Source organism: Mesocricetus auratus, unplaced genomic scaffold (assembly GCF_017639785.1).
Source record: "Mesocricetus auratus isolate SY011 unplaced genomic scaffold, BCM_Maur_2.0 Super-Scaffold_100018, whole genome shotgun sequence".
Taxonomy (NCBI): domain Eukaryota; kingdom Metazoa; phylum Chordata; class Mammalia; order Rodentia; family Cricetidae; genus Mesocricetus; species Mesocricetus auratus.
Genome location: NW_024429199.1, coordinates 41,894,886 through 41,914,499, shown reverse-complemented (window position 1 = coordinate 41,914,499; position 19,614 = coordinate 41,894,886). Strand labels below are relative to the sequence as shown.

At 46.8% G+C, this 19,614-nt stretch overlaps 1 long non-coding RNA gene across 6 annotated transcripts in view; it reads left to right on the top strand.

Annotated features, from left to right (window-relative positions):
- The window catches only part of LOC110340103, a 127,891-nt gene that overhangs the window by 18,857 nt on the left and 89,420 nt on the right, over positions 1–19,614 (top strand). The window contains exon 4 of one of the 6 annotated variants that reach the window (XR_005869497.1): positions 14,244–17,027. The exons of 4 other annotated variants lie outside the window; for them this stretch is intronic. This is a non-coding gene — a long non-coding RNA (uncharacterized LOC110340103). Of the gene's footprint in view, positions 1–14,149; positions 17,028–19,614 lie in introns of those variants that run through there. One more of the 6 variants, XR_005869494.1, reaches the window with a different exon arrangement.

Below are 19,614 nucleotides of genomic sequence, written 5' to 3'. Positions count from 1 at the left end.
TGAGGGTCTGTTATAAATCTCTGGCAGGCAGCAGACAGAGAAACCTTGTTTCCTTTTTAAGGTTACTCATGTGGTACTAAGTTTCCATTTCTCTTCCATCTACTCTGGGCAAGGAAGTGTAGAGGCCCCAGACCGTAAGATCTCAGTAATCTTGAGAATTAGGCTGAGGCGTCAGAACTCCTGATGGTAGTTAGAACATGTACGCTTGCCTGAGACAACCCTGCCAAGTGCCCCTATTATCTGAATTAAAAAACATGGTGCCTGGTTCCAAACTGCAGGCTCAGTCCAAAAACTGTTATGCTGTCTGGCTTCATTTTCTTCTTTGGTCATCAGAGTTGAAAGTACAGCTTTTTGTCTTCTTTTTTTTTTTAAATAAAAAAAAACCCAATAAGACTTCATGTAGTTTTGGAAAAGCACCATCAGTATTCTGATACTTTATATTTTGAAAACGAAGAACGAATTCATTTTTCTCTGTAATCAAGGAGCTAGTAGGCAAACCTGCTTAGTGTTACTACTATGTGATTTTATGTTAAAGTATCTTCCAGATAAAAACACGTCGTAAACCCTAGCATTTTTGCACTTAGCAGTGGCTTGCGTTTACCTTTGCACCGTTAACGAGCCCTAATGGCGGTGTGCACGCCTTCATGCTTGATGCTGAGGGCACAGCCTAACAAAGGCTGGCGAGGCAGCTGCAGCTTCTCAGTTCTGAGAGTTCACCAGTCATTTAGAGCTATTTTAACCATCTTCTCTGCAAGAGAAGCCAAGATGCAGGCAGGCTGACAGCAGAAAACAGCACACCGAGAAAACTCTTTGTTCCGTAAACTGCTCTGGTGAAATTTCTGAATTTGAAGGGAACTGGCAGGGGCCTGTGGTGCTGGGAGCCCAGAGGACTCAGGGGCATGCTGTGCTGGTGACACTCCTGTGCCCTACCCACTGGGGCCAGCAGTGGTAGGTGATGGAGGAGTGGCTCATCTGGTGCTACAATGGTGTCCTCAAGTGGCGGCGATGGATGGCTCGATGGCTCGTTCAGCCGCCCTGGGAAACTTTGGAGGAATGTCTACCAACTGCCCACTCAGGAGACCCCAGTCTTACAAGGCTGCAGATGCTATTGCCCTAACATGAACGGTTTGGATGAGCAGAGCTTCAACATGTCTATTTGAAAACCCTGCAATTCTATGAAATTAAGCCCATTTGATCTAAAATGGTCACTGAAGACCTTCAGGGCGTGTGCTCGGTGGTGGAGGAATGGATTATATTGCAGATAAAACCTTGCTTTCAGCACTGTTTCTGTCTTTTCTGTTTCCCATTTCAAAGGTCCCTCACCCTGAGCTCAATGCCTACTGTGCGCTGTGTGCCAGTCGGTCCAGAAAAATACACATTGAGTTCCTTCTTTAAGATGCTTAGCATTTGATGGAGGAAACGGCTAACATTCAGAGCAATGGCAGTCTATAGTCTCATGTGTCTCTGTGTGGAACAGAACGATGGAGTGGAATTCTGAGCACAGATTCAAGTGGGGACTCAGATTTCAAAGTGCTCCAGGAGGATGAGCTGACACCCCTTTACTGTCATAGCCTTACCTGGTGCTCACCTGTGTACCCCCTCAGTGTGCCCTGCTCTGCCTTGCTCCTCTCAGGTCTGTTTACCAGTCTCCCTAAGTGCCAAGATCAGCGTCATAGGACACACCACAAACACGTGTTGCGTGACTAGGGAGGAGGTGCAGGAGCCGGTGGTGTGGAGAGGGGGATGTGGGAACCTTCAGAGTAGCAACGTTGGCCTTTGCGGGGAAGGGAGGGGCCACAAGTCTTTAGGCAGGGCTTAGTGAGTCTGCCTTTTGGGTACTGCTTGCCTGGGATCTAGGTTCTGCCTCTTCTCTGGGGTCATATCAAGCCCCTGGGGTGCTGATTTGATTGTGCCTGAGTTTATTTCTCTGGACAATAAAATATCAGGTGAGTGAACCACACCACTCCCCTTCTGCTCCAGGGAAGCCATCACCAGAGATGCTTGTCAGTATCCAGTCGATGTCCCTTGCTGTCTCAGGGCATGGAGGGGCTTTAGAGCACGGAAGGAGGCTAGCACTGAGGGACCGAAGGCTCTGAGGTTAGCACTGAGGGTCTGAAGTGTTCGAGGTTAGTGCTGAGGGCCGGAAGGCTCTGAGGTTAGCGCTGAGGGACAGAAGGCTATGATGGCTCCCTATGTTGACCTCAATTAACATCCCCTGGAGACCTTGGAAAAAAATACGGAGGCCTTGGCTTCCAGCCTTCTGCTCCAGGATCTTAACTTAATTGGTCTGGGGAGGAGGGGCCCTGGCACCAGAGTAGGTTTACAAGTTCCCCAGTTGCTTCTAATCCACACCCACGGTCAGAAAGCACCAACTAGCTCACCAGAGAAATCGATTGGCTTGGCTGAAAGGGACAGCTGACGTTAGCTCTGAAAGTACAGAGGGTCCGCAGAGTTCCCCTGGATGGATGACTCAACTGGCATCATTCTGCAGTGAATAAAATTAATCAGGGCCAGAGGAGAAAGTCATGGATACAAACCAGATATTAAAGCAGTGTGTGTGTGTGTGTGTGTGTGTGTGTGTGTGTGTGTGTGTGTGTGTGTGTGTCCAGCTAACGGGGAGACTGGTGATGAAAGCTTCTTGATGTATACCATGGGAACTCACTCACTATATCAGATATGAATGCATAGCACAGCGTTTTGATGGGCAATGAAGAGAGGTTTGAAAAATGATGATAATTGCTGGGCGTCCAAGGCAACTGTCTGGTGTGGAAGTGCCTTGGGAAGACTTTGTGTCTCAGCCTGTTGTCTTTCGTCTCTACTCTGGGTGTCCTTAGATGGCCAGGATGCAGAGGCGTCGTCGTCATCCTTCCATAGGAAGTGTGACTTGGTAGGCACCATGCTGTTACAGTGCCAATGCTGAGTTCAGCGCTTTCAAGTTAGTCTCAGTATCAAGTCCAGAGACAGGGATGTGTGGCACAGCCTCTGCTGTCAATATGCTGTTGTCACTGCCGCTTAGGAGACCCAAAGCTTCGTCCAGAGCCCGTGTATCAGTCATCGACTGTGAAACAAAACCCAACCTGACTCCATGTGATATGGGGAGTTGGGGAGTAAGAGCTTCTGAGGCCTTACAGGTCACATGGAGGCGATGGGTCACCGAGCGGTGTGTTTCTGTTCGAAGCCAGGTGGACATGGAGCCAAGCACCCCTGCTCTGTGCGTCTCTGGCTCCTGGCTCACTGGACGCTCTGTAGGAAGGCACTGTGGTGGTGCCTTGCAAGGCAGCTGCCCTGAGAGATGGCGTGGCTGGTGGTTAGTGATCTAATATTCCTAGAGGCTGTGTCTGGGGTGGGGGGTTCACTTGGAGACAGTGACCAGCTCCCTAGTTTGCTGAGCCTGGGGAGAGGGCAGAGGTTGTTTTAAGATAACCAGTGAAAAGAAAAAGGCAAAACCCCAAAGCGTTGAGCTGAACCAGAGAGGATAATGCATTTCCTTTCTCCTTTCCGCTGGTGGAAACAATTACTGGAGGAAGAAAACCCTGACTAAGAATTTGGTCTGGTCCAAGGAACATGTAAACTCCAATTTCATAGTGGTGCAGTCTTGTCAAAGTTAAGAGACATGACTGGGGAACAGTCAGTGATTCTAAAGGACAATTTTAGGATCCAGTATCCTTGTTCCCATAGAGGGTGTGCACCCCGGTGGCAGATGTACGGTACATGAACAATACCCGCCCCCACATCCACACTCATTCACACAGTTTCGTACTGACACTGAGAGAGGCAGGGCAGATGTTGGGGGGTGTGGTGTGCCAGGCAGACAGAAGAAGTGACATGTGATCGGCGACTGGAGGAAATGATAGACTTGACTCCATAGAGTCTGGGGCAGTTCTCGCTAGGTAGGACCCCAAAGGGTAGAGGGCCAGCGAGCGTCAGGTAAGGGAGGGAGGGAAGCTGTGCAGTGCCTGGAGGTCACCACTGCTGCTGAAGGTTCCACAGAGGTCACCATGTCTGGACCAAACCTTGAAGAATCCACACATTTCCAGCAGGCCAGATCCTAAGCATCCCAAGGAGTGAACAATGCCTTGGGGCTCTGAAGGCTCTGCAGAGAGATGCTTAGCGGTGGTGAGGGGAAAGCAAACGGGGCGAGGGAGCACAAAGCATGTGAGAATACGGTGACAGCCAGACTGTGGATAAGCCGATGAGTGGGCTACAGTCCTAGACTGTGCCGAGGTCGGAAGGCAGTGACAGAAGTGGCGTGGGAGAGGGAAGCCGAGGGACTGGTGATGAAGGGCGGTAAACTCGGAGCACGGATGTCTTTGTGGTTACGCAGGGACCACGGCGAGTTCTGAGTAGGGATCCACACATACCAAACACAGCATACACAGAGAATAGGCTGGGTGGCTGTGGAGGAGGGAGGAGGGGGTGACAGGTGACTGAACCTTTAGAGCAGTGGTTCTCAACCTTCCTAATGCTGAGTTCTTCATGTGGTGACCCCAATCATAATATTGTTTTTCATTGCTACTTCATAACTGTAACTTTGATAGTTATGAATTATAATGTAAATATCTGTGCTTTCCAGTGGTCTTAGGCAACCTCTGTCAAAGGGTTGTTTGACCCCCCCCCCTCCCCAGGGATTGTGACCCACAGATTCAGAACTGCTGCTCTAGAGAGACCATGTATTTGAGCAAGGGAACATTGTTCTAGTAATAACAGGTAAGACACTATACAAACAAAACAATATTTTGCACCTGATTAGATGTTGGATGAGAAGAGAGATACAGTTAAAGACGCCAATATTCCATGTCTCAAGTATTTTTTATTCTTTATATATACGTATGTGTACACACGACCGTATCCCACACACTACCCCTCCCGTCAAACTTCTCCAGCCCTGTCTGCTTTCCTATCTTTTGTTGGTATCACACTACATTTAACTAGGATTTCTTACCTGAGCACAAGTCAGAAGTTATTTTCCTGAGCAAGGACGACTTACCAGTGGCTGTCCAGTGAGGAGTATGACTCTTCTCCCTCAGCTGCCTACAGTTCCCTGGGAGTGGTGGGGCCTCATCTTGCTCCCCCCTTCCATGCTGGAATGTTGACTGGCTTCATCTAGTGTAGGCTTTGTGCAGATAACAGCTTCTTGGGTTCAGTTCATGAGTGCAACCATCATGGCGTCATGGCATGTCCAGAAGACAGATTTTCCTAGTACTACTTCCTGTCCTCCTCTGGCTCGTATATATAGTAATAATAATTACACACACACACACACACACACACATACACGTATATAATTTCTCTATGGAGCAGTCTTAACTGTTCTGGAACTTGAATTGTAGACCAGGTTGGCCTAGAACTCACAGATCTCAGACATCTTCCTGACTCTGCCTCCCAAGTGCTGGGGTTAGAAGCGTCACCACCACTCATGGAGGCTCTTACATTCTTTCTGCCTTCCCTTCTTCAATGTGTGTCTGAACTTTGTTCGTGCCTGATTGCTGTGGGAGAGGTGAGAATCAGTGCTGGGGAGACAGAAGGACTCTGTGGGAGGATCTTGGTGATGGCAGAGGATTGTCTGCTGTTCAGCTAATGGAAAAGCAGGAGTAACTTGTAGTAGGACCAGATTTCACATTAAAGCTGGAGAGGCAGCGAAGATGGAGCTCCCTTTGTGTTAGCTTTGGACCTTACCTCCGTTTCTCCAATAACATTAGACAGGTAAACACCACAGCTGCCCCTTCAGGGCTTTGTTGAGGGTCATCAGGGTAAAGCTTCCTCCTAGTCAACAGCATGGATTCTGAGTCTGAGTTGGAGACCAGGTGTTCTTACCTGCTGCAAAGATGAGAACATTGCACACTTACACACTCACACTGCTGAGAAACCCCTAGGTGTTCTTACCTGCTGCAAAGATGAGAACATTGCACACTTACACACTCCCCTTCGGAGAAACCCCTAGGTGTTTTTACCTGCTGCAAAGATGAGAACATTGCACACTTACATACTCACACTGATGAGAAGCTCCTCCCCCAGCACAGCTGCTTGTGGGGGTTTCCCCATGCAGCACTGTTTAATCTGTCACCTGAACTCCTGAGACTTGCCAGGACTGGAGCATGGTCAGGGGTTGAGAAACAGTGACTGGTGTAATGGGTAAATTTGGAGGACACGCAGCCTCTCCCACAAGGCAGCTCCAAAGCAGGAACCAACCATTCAGGTTGCTCAGCTGTGGGAAGGACTCAGAGAGGAAACAGCTCCGAAGAAAGGGCTGCATCCACAGATCAGCAAGACTCCATTCCAGAGTTTCAGTTAGTGCCTGGTTCTAACACTGGCTTCTCCAGGTACACACATTGAACGTATTTTATAATTCTGGAATACTTTGAGTTGGACTGAGGGCTCGGTCTTAGAAACTTTGGCTGCAGGAGACAAGTATTTCTCTAGGATAGTCCAAGAAGCTCTATGGTCTCTGAGACATTAAGACATTATGTATCTTTCATTACTAAGTTCTTTAATATTCTCCAAAAGCAACCAATTGCATTACACACTTTTTATTTTAACCAAATGTATTGTGGCAACCACTACTTGAACACCCAAAGCCTTGTCTTTTAGATTCTTGATTGTAAGTGACAATTTAGTGAATATTTTATCATTATATTCCACAGGCTGCTAATGTCCCCCTTCCCTCCTGGTGACAGGGCCATTGATGCCTCTAAACCTAACCAGATTCAATTATAAATGAGCTATTGCCAAGTCAAAGAACCCATTTTTTAAAAAGATCTATCCCCATAAAAATACTGCCCTCGCCATCACATGAACCAGGCAGTGTTTGACCAGAGAAACCAGGCCAGCAACAGCATCCATGCAACTAGGATTTCAGGCAGCAATTAGACCCACAGGGCATCATGGAAGCTAGTGTAAGGGCTGTGGGAGTCTAGTTTACTTCCTCTGTATTGGTTTTTCTTAATCCAGAAGGGCTAGAAGTTTGGGAGAAAGCTAGACACAGAGCTGGGAAAATTCGGGATACACCAGAACCAGTGGTGGTGAGTAACACCCTCGAGGATAAACCGTCACTCTCCATTCTCAGTAATTTTACCCTTGGTGACATGCGTGACCTGCAGAAGTGGTTGGTGACCTTTGCTGTACAGCTGCACAGTACTGGGAGCAGGGACCAGAGAAGCAGGAAGTTGGTAGATGTCTGAGTCAGGCCAGCACCCTTAGTCATCAGATCAGCAATAGCAAGCATGAGCTGTGTGAGCAGGGGCTATCCCTTAGAGGGTCAGCCTGAGTCTTCACTTCTGCCTTGCAAATGGCCCGCCAGTTATCTCATGGCCAGCCCTGAGGCCAGAGCCATTTAGGTCAAGACATCTTCAGACCTGGAGTTATTAGCTCTGGTGTCACTATGTAGAATTCCTGCCAGATAGAAGTTTCTGTGGCAGATGCCTGCAGTGCTCAAGAGAGTATGGTTGGTGGGCACAGGCTGAGCTGGTGTCTGATGAGTTGGGTCGTCAGGGTGCAGATTAGGGAGCGGTATCCTTCAAACTGCACAGTGGGATTGATTTCAGTGCCTTGTAGACCTGAAGTCAACACCAAGGGGGAAATGCCTGGGAATCTAGGTGAGTGACACTGTGGGACCACTCCGGTGAGTCAGGGAGTTTTGTAAACTTCACAGCAGGGAGTGGCATCAGCAGGAGGAGTGCTGCATTCTAAGCATATACTGGGGTCTGGCATTTGCAGGTTCTTGTGGCCCTCAATAAGGAATTGGAACAGTAGCCTGTGGATAGTGGTAGAAACAGACAATTATTAATAAAAAGCCTTTAGGGGCAAGACCAGCCAGCTGGGAAAGAAGGTTAGACTCTCAGTGGCAAAGACTGTGCAAAGGATTCAGACTTTTCTATCACAGTACCACAGGCTTTGGGGTCATTTTCAAAGTGTGCACTTTTCTGCGCATGCTCAATTAAGGTTAGCCTTGGCGGCAGGGCTTTCCAGTGTTTCTGCCAACTGGCTTCTGTCCTATGCCAACATTAATTCTTCTCTCTCCACCTTCTCTCCTGCCACAGTTTTAGATTTCTTGCTATTTATTTATTGTGTTCATCAAGACGAGAGGGTAGCACAGGTTTCCAAGCAGGGGGCCAGCCTGCAGAGCATAGGGCAGTCACAGACGGAGGGCAGGAGGGGCTGGTGATGGGAAGGGAAGAACGCTAGTCCTTTATCAAACAGGAGGGGAGAGGGGGAGGGGGAGAGGGAGGCGAATGTGAACAGGAAAGAAGTAGACAGAAAGAATCCATGCAAGAGCGTCTATCTCAGCGACACAGACAGGAAGCAAGTGCAAATCTGGGCGGAGAAGCTGGATTCCGACCAGAGGGAGAAGCTGGAGCCGTGAGAGGAAGACCAGCAAGCCATGGGAGAAGCCTGAGAGCTCTCTCCGGAGAGCAGGAGGCTCCGTGTGTGTGAGCGCTCGTCCTCCATCGTGGGCTGGCCCCACAGCCTCATCCTGGGACGCTCGGGCTTAGCACAACTAAAAGAGTGTTCTTTTCTAATAGGGATCTCACTAACTTATGAACCTCATTTCTGTATTCCTTTCACTTTGGCATCTGCTAAATAAGGCTGAATAGACAATCAGGGATACCCTTTGCTCTATCATCTTGGCAGGGTTGATAGGGTTCAATCTAGTTGGCTTTCACATTTGAGTTTAGAAATGTATTCAGTTTTCCTGGTTGGTTCGGAAAGCATGGTGTGAGCCTCATGGCCTGGGGTGAAGATGCTAGAGTCAGACCTTTGGCTGCACCCGAAATCTCTGGTGTGTGCTGGTCTGGCCGACATGGGCAAGCTCTGACTCCAGACTCCAGCGATGGGGTGACAATGGTACAGATGACAGAATGGTGCCCTGAGAAGTGAGTGGGATAATCCTCATAAGCACAGCATGGTCCTTGGCCAGTGCCAAGTGCCTGGAGATCACCTGCAGGTGGAGAGGTGCACAGGGGCTGGGGCAACAGCTGGGTATGGGGCAGGTTTACGTCATACCCATCTGGGGTCTAGAAAGTGTTCCCAACAGAGCTGGTATCTTGTCTCTAATACAGAGCTCTGCTTGGGCATTGTGATGTGATTTGTCCCTCTCAGCCTCCTTGGTTAGCTCTGCCCTTTCATTACTAAGCACATGGTGCAGAAACTTCCCCCCAGGAGAGCCCTCTCCTCCTCCCAGGCTTCTGGAAGCCAGGCCTTGCTTCCTCTCCCAGATCCCTTGCCCACTCCTGCCTGCTCAGGCATGTTCTATGTGCAGACTTCCAAAAATACGACATCTGGCATCCTTGGGAGGCAGGGTGGGGGTGGGGGTGGGGGTGGGTGGGGAGGAATGACTACAGGAACTTGGGCAGGTAACCCCTGTGAGACCAGTGAGCTTGGAGGACATGTTGGCCACAGAGAGGGACAGTGGCCGCACTCCCTGGTCTCTTGCATAGGCAGGAGGATGCTCAAAGCAGAATCAGTCTCTCTGACAGGCAAACAAAAGGGGCGGAGAAACCAGAGGGGAGAGGGGCCCAGAAGATGATGCCTCCAGAAGCCTGGCTGCCAAGCCAGGCCCAGTTCCTGGCTGCCTGTAGGCGTGGGTCCACACGGGAATCCTACCCCAGCTCACCTGGGTGGCACACGAGGGACACGTGATTAGTTTGGACATAGTCCGGGTTTAGTGGTTTGTCTTAGTGATGAGTTCTCTTCATTTCCCCCCTAGCAGAGCATGGGAGGCTGTGAGAGATAGCTTATGCAAAGTAAGGCTGTCTACTTTCTCTGTTGAAAAACCAGTCCGTGCGAGTTCCTTCTCCCAGAGGCCAGGCGTCCATGTGTGGTGCGCCTTTGATGAGATCTGCTGTTTTGCCCATGGCAGTCATGCATAACAACACCCTTGCCTATGCACGGTCTTCAGGCCTCTGTGCGCCATGCGCTTTGCTCTTTATTTTTCCCTTCAAAGGCAAGCAGAGTGGTGGTTTTCCTCAGCCGAACCTCTTCTTGTTGGCTATATGCCTGGTTCTTCCCAAGCTACTTGGAAATAAAGGGGAAAAATTCAGACTAGTTTCTTTTTGTTGTTGACTGATTCATGGGTGGAGGGAGGAACCGATGGTTTCCAGTCTGAAAACACAGCACAGTGTTCTAGCAGTTTAACCATTTATTATTATTTTTTTTCTGTCTGGAAACTCTGGCCCCAGAACGGTTGCCAGGCACACAGCAGGTGTCTGATAAGAGCAGAATCCAGAGTAAGGCATGCGCGCTGTCCTGTCTCCACATAGGGGCCTTCACGTTAATCTTAGCACGTATTAGTACATGTGCAAATTAAACAACATTTGTGGCTATACTTGTGTAAGTCCAAAGCCGTCTTCACGGTGAGCTGTGATATAAATCGGTCTCAACATTGTTCAGCCCCAAACAAGAGTTATGTAGGGGCAGGGAAACCAAAGCAGGGATTTCTTAATTATAGTGCTGGGTTGAGAGAAGTTATTGACCTGTGGGATCTCATTATTTGTCTTTCTGTCCATCCATATATCCACATGTCTAGGATAGTCAAGGGGTCAGAAAGGAACACAGCTAGAAATACGGTGCCTCCAGCGGCACTGATAAGAGTTGGAATTGGCCTGAGCCTCGGTTGCAGGCTGTCAATGACTAGGTGAAACCAAGCCGGGAGGAAGAGTCATTGCATGTCTTTGCTAAAATCGTCGTGCAAAGAAAGAGGTTTGCCTTTACAAGTGTATGTTGAAAATACTTAAACTAAACCAAACTAACCAACCAAACAGAGCTGGGAAAAGAGAACCTTACATGTTTCTGAAAATGAAAATTCACCCTGCCCTCCCTACCAGTGCTGAGTCCCTGCCTGAGAGGAGATGTGTGTATAGAACAAGGTCACACACTTATTGGTTTTCTGAGGCACGGCATAAATACAGCAGACAAAGAGAATCAGGTTGCTTTTCCTGTTACCCAAGGCTGTGGCATGACATAGTTCCCCATGCTAGCTGTGTCTGTGTTAAGTGGAGCCCAGAGTCGGAGGTTTCAAAACTGGGGAAGAGCCAAATGTTTGGGACAGCATAGAAATAGATCACCTTGGCACACACTCCAGCCTGTCCCCTTACTACACTCTTGAATGACTGGTGAGGTTGTTCAGAAGGGAGTGGAACCCCCCCCCCCCATAACCTAGCTCTCTCTGAAGCCCTTTCGTGGGCAGATGAGGTCTCAAATGATCTTCCAGTTTTCCTCCTCTGCATTAACCTGGCTGACCATTGCCTCCTGACTGATACCCGATTCTTCATGTGACCCTCAGTCACTTGCCTGGTGGCTTTGTTCATCCAGGAACAAGCCACACAGCTGCTTTTCAGCCAGCTGAGTTCTAATTTTCTCAGTACTGAAATTTCATGTTACATTTGTTTTTTTTTTGTGGACTGAATAGTACTCTTCCTTAGACACTCATTGCTTTATGCATATGGGTGTTTTGCCTGCATGCATCTGTGCACCATGTGTGTCCAGTGTTCACAGAGGACAGAAGAGGGCATCAGATCCATGGGAGTGAAGTTGCAGATGGTTGTAAGCTGCCATGTGGGTGCTGGGAATTGAACCCAGGTCCTCTAGAAGAGCAGCCAGTGCTTTTACTCTCTGATCCACTTCCCCTGCCCTGATAATAATCTTCTTAAAATAGTTTTTAATGCTTGAAGTTCTTCCCCAAGCATGATGTAACTTTGCCTCAGTGATTTGAAGACTTTGTGTGTGTGTGTGTGTGTGTGTAACAGAGTGAGCGAGCATGTAAGTGTGCGAGTGTGTGTATGTGGGCATGAGTTGGTTCTCTCCTTCCACCTTTGCCTGGGTTCTGGGGGGAAAACCATGGGTTTTCAGGGCCAGTGAGATGGCTACCCTGTCTCCTGGGAAGCTTTTACCCAGAGCCATCTCACTGGCCCTGAAAACCCATGGTTTTGGGAGGTGAACCAAAGGCCCAGTACTTTCTAGGCAAGCACTTTCCCACTGGACTGTGCCCCTTCCAGTATTTCTGTATTTACCAGTTACACTGTGCTGTAAAATTGGGGTTCTCCCATGACTTTTGGCTATGCACCATGGATCTAGGGCATTTGTATCTCGAATCAGTGTGAGCCAGTGTACTTTTCTCAGCCTCAACTTTTGTGTCTGGGAATGAGAGACAGCAGCATTGACTTCACTGGTCTGAAGTGCAAGGAACAAGAACTAACACCAAGTGCTTAGCTGAGCACACCACGGTCAACGTTTGTTAGCTGTTGTGATTGTGTCTTCTTCTGAGATGGGTCTCACGGTGCTGCCCAGGCTGATGCTGAACTGATGGACAGCCCTCTTGCTTTGGTCTACTGAGTAGCTGGTACTATACACTTGCCCATGGTTGTGCTTGTTAAGTGAAGAAAGACATTAGTAATAATCACCACGGTGATGATGTGATAATGACATGTTCTGTAATTGTTTGATAGTTTTCTTATTACCTGGTGGTTTCTTCCTGGCTGATCAGGGTCTAGCGACGGTCTCTAGAAGCCTGGCAGTAGGCAGCTCCTCTAGACATCTTCCCTCTGGATCCTTGCAGGAATGCATTTCCATTGTGGTCTGGCAGTTCCAGCCGGTGCTCCTCACTAAAATTTCCTCCTCCTCCTTACTGAAAGTGGACTTGACAAATGCACCTTTGTATTCCCACATTTCCCTGTTCTCACATGCTTGGGGTGCAGGTTTGTTGGTGGGCAAAACACCCCTGGGAATGCATGGGGGCACCTATCCAGGCGTCTAAAAGCCACCTACACTCTGCAGGGTCCTTTTGGGTGAGTTCGCACTGGAAGAAAAAAGATCACAGATTTTTCAATTAGCCAATCAGAGAGGGGAGAGAAAGTTTTGAAGAGCACAGAGGGTCTAGTGAGGGAGGAGACAGAGTGATGGACTGAGCACTGTGGTCCCAGGGGACAAGCTGTCTCTGTCCATGTGTGGAAATTATCTTAAGGATGAAAGTTGGTGGTCCTGAGGATGGAGATGTCGGTGGTCCTGTGGATGGAGAGGTTGGTGGTTTTGAAGATGAAGAGGTTGGTGGTCCTGAGAATGAAGGATGGTGGTCCTGTGGATGGAGAGGTTGGTGGTCCTGAAGATGAGCTGGTGGACTGGGCTTTGGAGGAGAGGCATTTCCCTCATTGGGGGCACACAGCTGATCTCTGGGCTTCACTGAGCACTGTTTAGCTTGCCCTACCCCTGAAATCTTGGATGTTTCTACCTCCCATCTTTCACACCAGGGTCCATTCCTCATTTTCTCAACCATTTCCTTGAATGGCCTGTTTAGCTTAATGCACGATTGGTGCCTAAACCAACTGCTTCAGGAGCAGAGCTCAGTGTCTTAACCACCAACTAGAATGGAGATTTAGTCATCCCCAGAGTCTCTTTACACTCCACGCTCTCTGCCAATAGCTCACACCCAGCTCTGTGTTCCCAGCATACCCCCTGGGTCCTCTCACTAATTTCCTCTTTCTTTGTTGAGAGATGTTCCTTGGCCCTCTACAGACTAGGGGTGATGACATACAGGAGCCCAGGGCATGAGTTCTCCTGGATTGCTTCTGGTCCGTGTCTCTGAGGGATGTGGCGCTCCTGAGCTGTGTCACTATTGCTTTGCAGCAGGCAAATAACTACAAGAACAAAGATTTCAGCTTAACAATAAAAGGACACATACTAGCTTACATAATAAATGTGTTCCTGAAAAGCATATCATTGAAGTGGTATAAATAAAATCACATTTGAAGGGATCCAGGCCAGCTGTTCACACACTTGCTCAGATGGCAGCGTACCTGGAGGAAGTCTTGATGTTCTTTTTAATGCAAGCACAGAAGAAAGAGACATCCAGGCATTTCATGTCAGCTGGGGAGAACACCAGCAGCAGAACATAGGATGCTGCCACATTTGTGGTGTGAAATTACAAGCACAGGCACCTCAGAAGCTATCTGGGGTCAAATGTGACCCAATAGATTTTGTTTTCTTCAATAATTGCTTAGTGTGTGTTTATTTTCTTGGTCATCAACTTTCCTTCAAGAGCAATTAAGCAGAACCACCACCAGATGTCCAAGAAAATGGAAGACAAAATTAAAATGGTTAAATCTGTATTCATTAAAGTTTAAGTTTTTTTCTAGATTAATTATTTCTGTTTTTCAAACAGAGTCTCCTGTAACCTGGGCTGGGTTTCAGAATTACTATGCAGCTAAGGATGACTTTGAACTTCTGATCCTCTCATCTCTACCTCTTGAATGCAGGGATTATGGTTGGGTACCAGCATTCCTGGTTAATGCTGAGGATACAACCCAGGACTTTGTGTATGCTAAATAGGCAAGCACTTTACCAGCTGAGCCATATACCCTGCCTTGGACACTGGGAATTCTGTCATTGTCATCCTCGTTGTTGTTGTCGTCGTCGTCATCATCATCACCATCATCATCATCATCATCCATGTTAGTGGCCAAATGTTCTTCAGTTGGAAGGCTACATTGCATTCTGGAAGTTTCTGCTACAAGAGACCTCACTACAAAGAACCTTTTTGTAAACTGAAAAATAATTTTCTAAAACAAGCAAAAAAATGTCTAAGGTTTTAGTTTGTGGTTTGAATGTGGCACTCATGTATTTCCTCCAATTCATAATCTATATGATAGAGTTTCATCCCTTTGTTTATATAGGCAAGCAGTATTAAAATTCAAGAGATATCTTTTTTTGGTGTGTGTCTGGAGGGGAGCTTAGAGTCTTGCTATGGATTTCTGGATTAGAACTCACCACGTAGGTCTGGCTGTTCTCAGACTTGAGGTGCTTTTCTTGCCTCTGCCTCTGGAATGCTGGAATTATGGGTGTGTGCCATGGTGCCTGTCGAAGATCAGCAATGTAATGTGTGTCTCAGAAAACTACTAAGTGCCCAAGTTAGCATTAGCAGGGATGTTCCATGAAAAAAAAAAAAGCAATTCCCAGGATATGCTCAGGCTTGCTCAGTCAGGATTTGGAGATGAAGCACAGGGTTGTGCTGTTAGCATGATTTCCCATGATTCTTAAAGACATCTAGTCTTAGAGCTACTGGAATTATATTCAAAAGGTCAGTTGTAGTCTCTGAAGTCAAGCCTCTGCTACCTGCTTGGCTCGTGGAAAGTAACTTCAGCCTTGGTTTCCTCTTCCACAGAATGTGAATAGTACATAAACTGTACATTAGAAACCGCTTAGGAGGATGAGAAGCAATTTACAGAGTATTTAGCTACAAACAAGGCCTCAGGACATGACAGCAATTGTTTATAGCTGTTAGTCTGTTTTCTGTTGCTATAGCAGAATGTCATATATTAACTTATAAAGAACATTTCTCATGGTTTTTGGAGGCCGGGAAGCCTAAATAAAGGTGCTGGCATCTGGTGAGGACCTTGTCACTATGCCAAAACATGGCAAAGAGCATCAAATGGCAAATTTCTATTCTTTTTTGTGTACATGTTGTGTGTAGGGGTATGCCTTACACATGTGTGTATGCATACCTGTTAGAGGCAAGAGATTGAAGTCCCCAGTCATGTCTCCCTGTACTTTTTTTTTGAAACAAAGTCTCTATCTGAACCTAGAGCTCACTGATTGGCTAGACTGGCTGGCTAGCAAGCCCCAGTGATCCTGTCTTCACTCCCTAGCCAATGCATTCAGCCATATCCAGCTTTTCACATGGGTGCTAGAGATTAAATTCAGGTCCTACTTTGCATAGTAAGTACTTTATGGGCTGAGTCATCTCCCTAGGCTCCCCCCCTCTTTCTTAATCAAGCATGGAGTCTCCACCTTCCTGTCCTCTTTTAACACTAATGACCTTCTGTAGATCCCACCTCTAAACACCACCAACACAAGAACTTAGGCATTAAGTTTCATAGACTGTGGGGATATTCAAATTACATCAGCAGCCTGGACTCTGATTCTCAGTAATGATGACTTAACTAAGCTACTTTTCAATAATGCAGATAGTTCTGTGATAACAGGTAGCTTGCACTGACTGCTCAATGTACTTTCCAAATATGTGCATTATTAGCTGTAGCTGTGTGTAAATATGCAGGCTGGGGAAGGATAACTCAAGATGGGATGATGATGTAGTTGGGACTTTTGTGCCGTATCCCACAGTAATAACTAGGCACAGTCAGACTCTAGGAATGGCATTCTTTAGTGTCTGAGACCAGACTGGCCAAGGATGTTGGTAGGATTGAACTTGACATCTTGATCTGGGGTTCTGTAAGGGAAAATTTCAATGAGACAGAACAGTGAAAAGTAGAGGGTGGAGCAATATTTTGGCTAAGTAACTGGCAGCTAATGATGCCAGACATTGATAATTTCCCTCTTTCCTTCCTCCATTTTCTCTTCCTCCTCCCCCTTTCCTTCCTTTTTTCTTCCTTCTTTCCACTAAATATCTACATCTTTCCCATTCTAAAAAATAAAACACTTTTATTTTACAAGAAAGTGCAAAAAAATCCCTCCTGAACTCTTCTTTCTTTTCTTAGAGATTTGTTGCTTAAGTTGCTTAAAGGGGGCCTTGCATTTCCCAGCTCTTTAAAGTAAGATGTGTCCTTGATTCTAAACATTCTGTTCATCCTGAAGAGCAGCCAAAACGCCTGCCACACTACCGCCTCGTCTACCCTGATGTGATTTCTACATTTGCTCCCCCTCAAAAGCCACACCATTAGCTGCCACTTCCCAAAGGCTGATATCCGTTTTTGGCATCACTTATTACTTCCAGATAGATGTCTTGATGAGTTGTCCCGGAAAACAGGAGCAAGTGAACAGTCACTGTCTTCTGTCTCACTGGCTCTTCACATTAGCTGTGGCCATATTTCTTTAGATTCTGTGTCTCCATTAGGAAGAATACCACGAGCATGCCACACATGTGCGTGCATGCTTTCTGTGTTCAATATGTTAATGAGCCAATAAGGACTTTGTTATGTATATCAGGAAACTTACATGAACTAGAAATGCAGTAAGACATAAATGTGAAATAATACCTGACACATTAATTTATCTTGTCTTATTTCAGTGGTTGTGGGGGCTAATTTTATGGGTCGAGATGGTTGGAGTATTCTGGGAATATGTGGTATGTTTCTGGATAGCATTAACATTTGAATCCTTGCACTGAGTAAGGTGGATTTCCATATTCATTGTGACATGGGCCTTAACAATATACCAAAGACCTGAATAGAAGGGGCCAGGAGTCTGTTATTCATGCCTGACCGCTTGGGTTGGAACTTGGTCTTCTCCTGCCTCGGATTGGATCAGTGCTCCTGGTTCTCAAACATTTGGACATGGATTGAATTACACTGTCCTTGAGAGAGCAGATCATGGGACTTCTCAGTCTATAAATCATGTGAGCTAGTTCCTTAACATAGACATACACATATACATAATATATGTCACCTATGCACCTGTCTTTCTCATCTATCTATCTATCTATCTATCTATCTATCCATCTATCTTCATCATAATCATCATCTATCTATTCATATTTTTCTGTCTTTTTCACCTATGGTCAGCATGTTGAACACACTTGATCTTGTCTGTCGTCTGTCTATATTATATATGTAGATCCATATAATACAATTTTATTGCACTAAAATTTCTCAAAGTTACGGATGTCTTTGGAATAGTTTGTTGGCCCTTGAGGAGCCTCTTTGCACCTGAACATCCTGTACATAGCCAGATTCTAGATCTTGAGTAGATGGATGTGATGAGAAGTGACTTTGGGACGCTTGAAAGAGAGTGAGTGTCCTTTGCTTATAGAAGAGTATGCCTCTTTAAGGGCAATGCCTAACGTTGCTCACAGTGATACTTGTCTCCTCAGATTCAAGCCTTTTTTAGTGCCCTCCTTTTAATCCATCAGGGTTGGTTCATGGGGCCAAAAGAATACAGTGGAGGTGATGGTGTATGGATTCTGAGGCTATGTCCTGGCCACTTTCACCTTGTTTTGTTGGCTTACTCTGTTTAGAGAAGCCAGGTGCTGTGCTGTGAGGAGACACACAAGCAGCCTGATTGGAGGCCCTCACAATAAGGAACTCAGACATCTTCCTCCAGCATCAACTTACCAGCCTGCTGAGTGAGCCATCTTGAGATTGGCTTTTTCATTGCACAGATGTGTCTCCAGCTGTGGCCTCACTTGAGACCCTGAGCCAGAATCACCCAGGAAAGCTAGAGCCAAGTTTCTGATCCAACCCAGCTGTGTGAAATAATATTCATGATCCTACAGTTTAGGATTGACTTGCTATTCACCAATACATTACAGATTCAGACTTGAATATTTGGAGAGGCTGCTTCTCAGATATTTTTGCCCCCTTTGAATGTCCATTTGAACTTCAGAGCCATTGTTAAGTCCAGATCACAGTGTCTGGGTACAAATAATTGCCATTTTATATAGCAATGGTTCCTAAGCATTAGACTTGTAATGCTGGGACCTCAAACACACCAGAGTGAATTCCTAAGAGTTTTCTATAAGTGAAAAAGGGATCCACAGCAAGAAGTGTTGTTCTATCAGTAGAAGTGTGACTTTGCTGCTGCATCTCAAACTTCAAAAGTTTCCAGCATAGCATTTATGTTTCATTAAGTTGGAAAAGGCATTCCACTTGTGGGTAGAAGATGTGAACAGAAAATGTGCCCTGATTGATAGGGATCCTGACATCCTTGAGATCGAGTGAAGACCTCAGCATGGAATCCTGTAGTGAGAGATCCACCCAATCTCATTTGTGGCACTGACCATGCCCATTAGGGCGTGGTCACAGGTACATACGTGAGCCTGTGGTATTTGGTCTTGGGTCCAGGACAGGCTTGCTCTCTCTTGGTTCCAGTTGGGTCTCAGTGTGGATGGGTGGATCTGTTACTACAGAATCCCCAGAAGTGAGTGCTGTGAAGCCTCTCACTGCAAGCAAGGCATAGTTGTAAGCACGGCAGCTCAGATGGAAAGGTATCCTGAGAATCGGGAGCCAAGGAATACCAAAAGGTCACAATAAGTGTAGTGGCTTACAACCCTGCTCCAGGGAAAGGTTTCCCTAATGTAACAACTGTTCCAGAAGGGGAAGGTTTCCCAAGAGAAGTTGTTACAGCTCTGCTCAGGTCCAGCGAAGTGTTACAGCTCTGTTCCACTTAAGGGAAGGATTCCCCAGTGAAAGTGTTACAGCTCTCCTTAGGTCCCCTGGAGAGCAAAAACTCTTCTCTGTTACAGGAAGGTTTCCCCAGCCAAAGTATTACTGTTCTGCTCCTGTTCCACAAAAGTTGTTACAGCTGGCTTTCACTGTGGCAAAAATATCACACTGCACAACAAACCTCACTCAAGAGATTTATTAGGAAGGAAGTATTCAGGAGGGTAGCTGCCTCCAGTGAGAAACAGCAGCAAACTGAACAGGGTACAGAGCTAATGTAGGATTTTGTGTATCTTGCCAGGGTGCCTTAGGGTTGGTGGATCTTTGTGCTCAGGGATTGGTGGGATTTAGTGTTCAGAGGGATCAGGGATCGGTGAGGTTTTGTGCTCAGGGACCTCAGGGATTGGTGGGATTTCAATCCCTATCCTCAGGTCAGGGTCAGGGTGCTTTCCCTTGGCCCTTTTCACTCCACATTAGTCACATGCATTCCAGAACAGTTTTGAACTGAAAAATA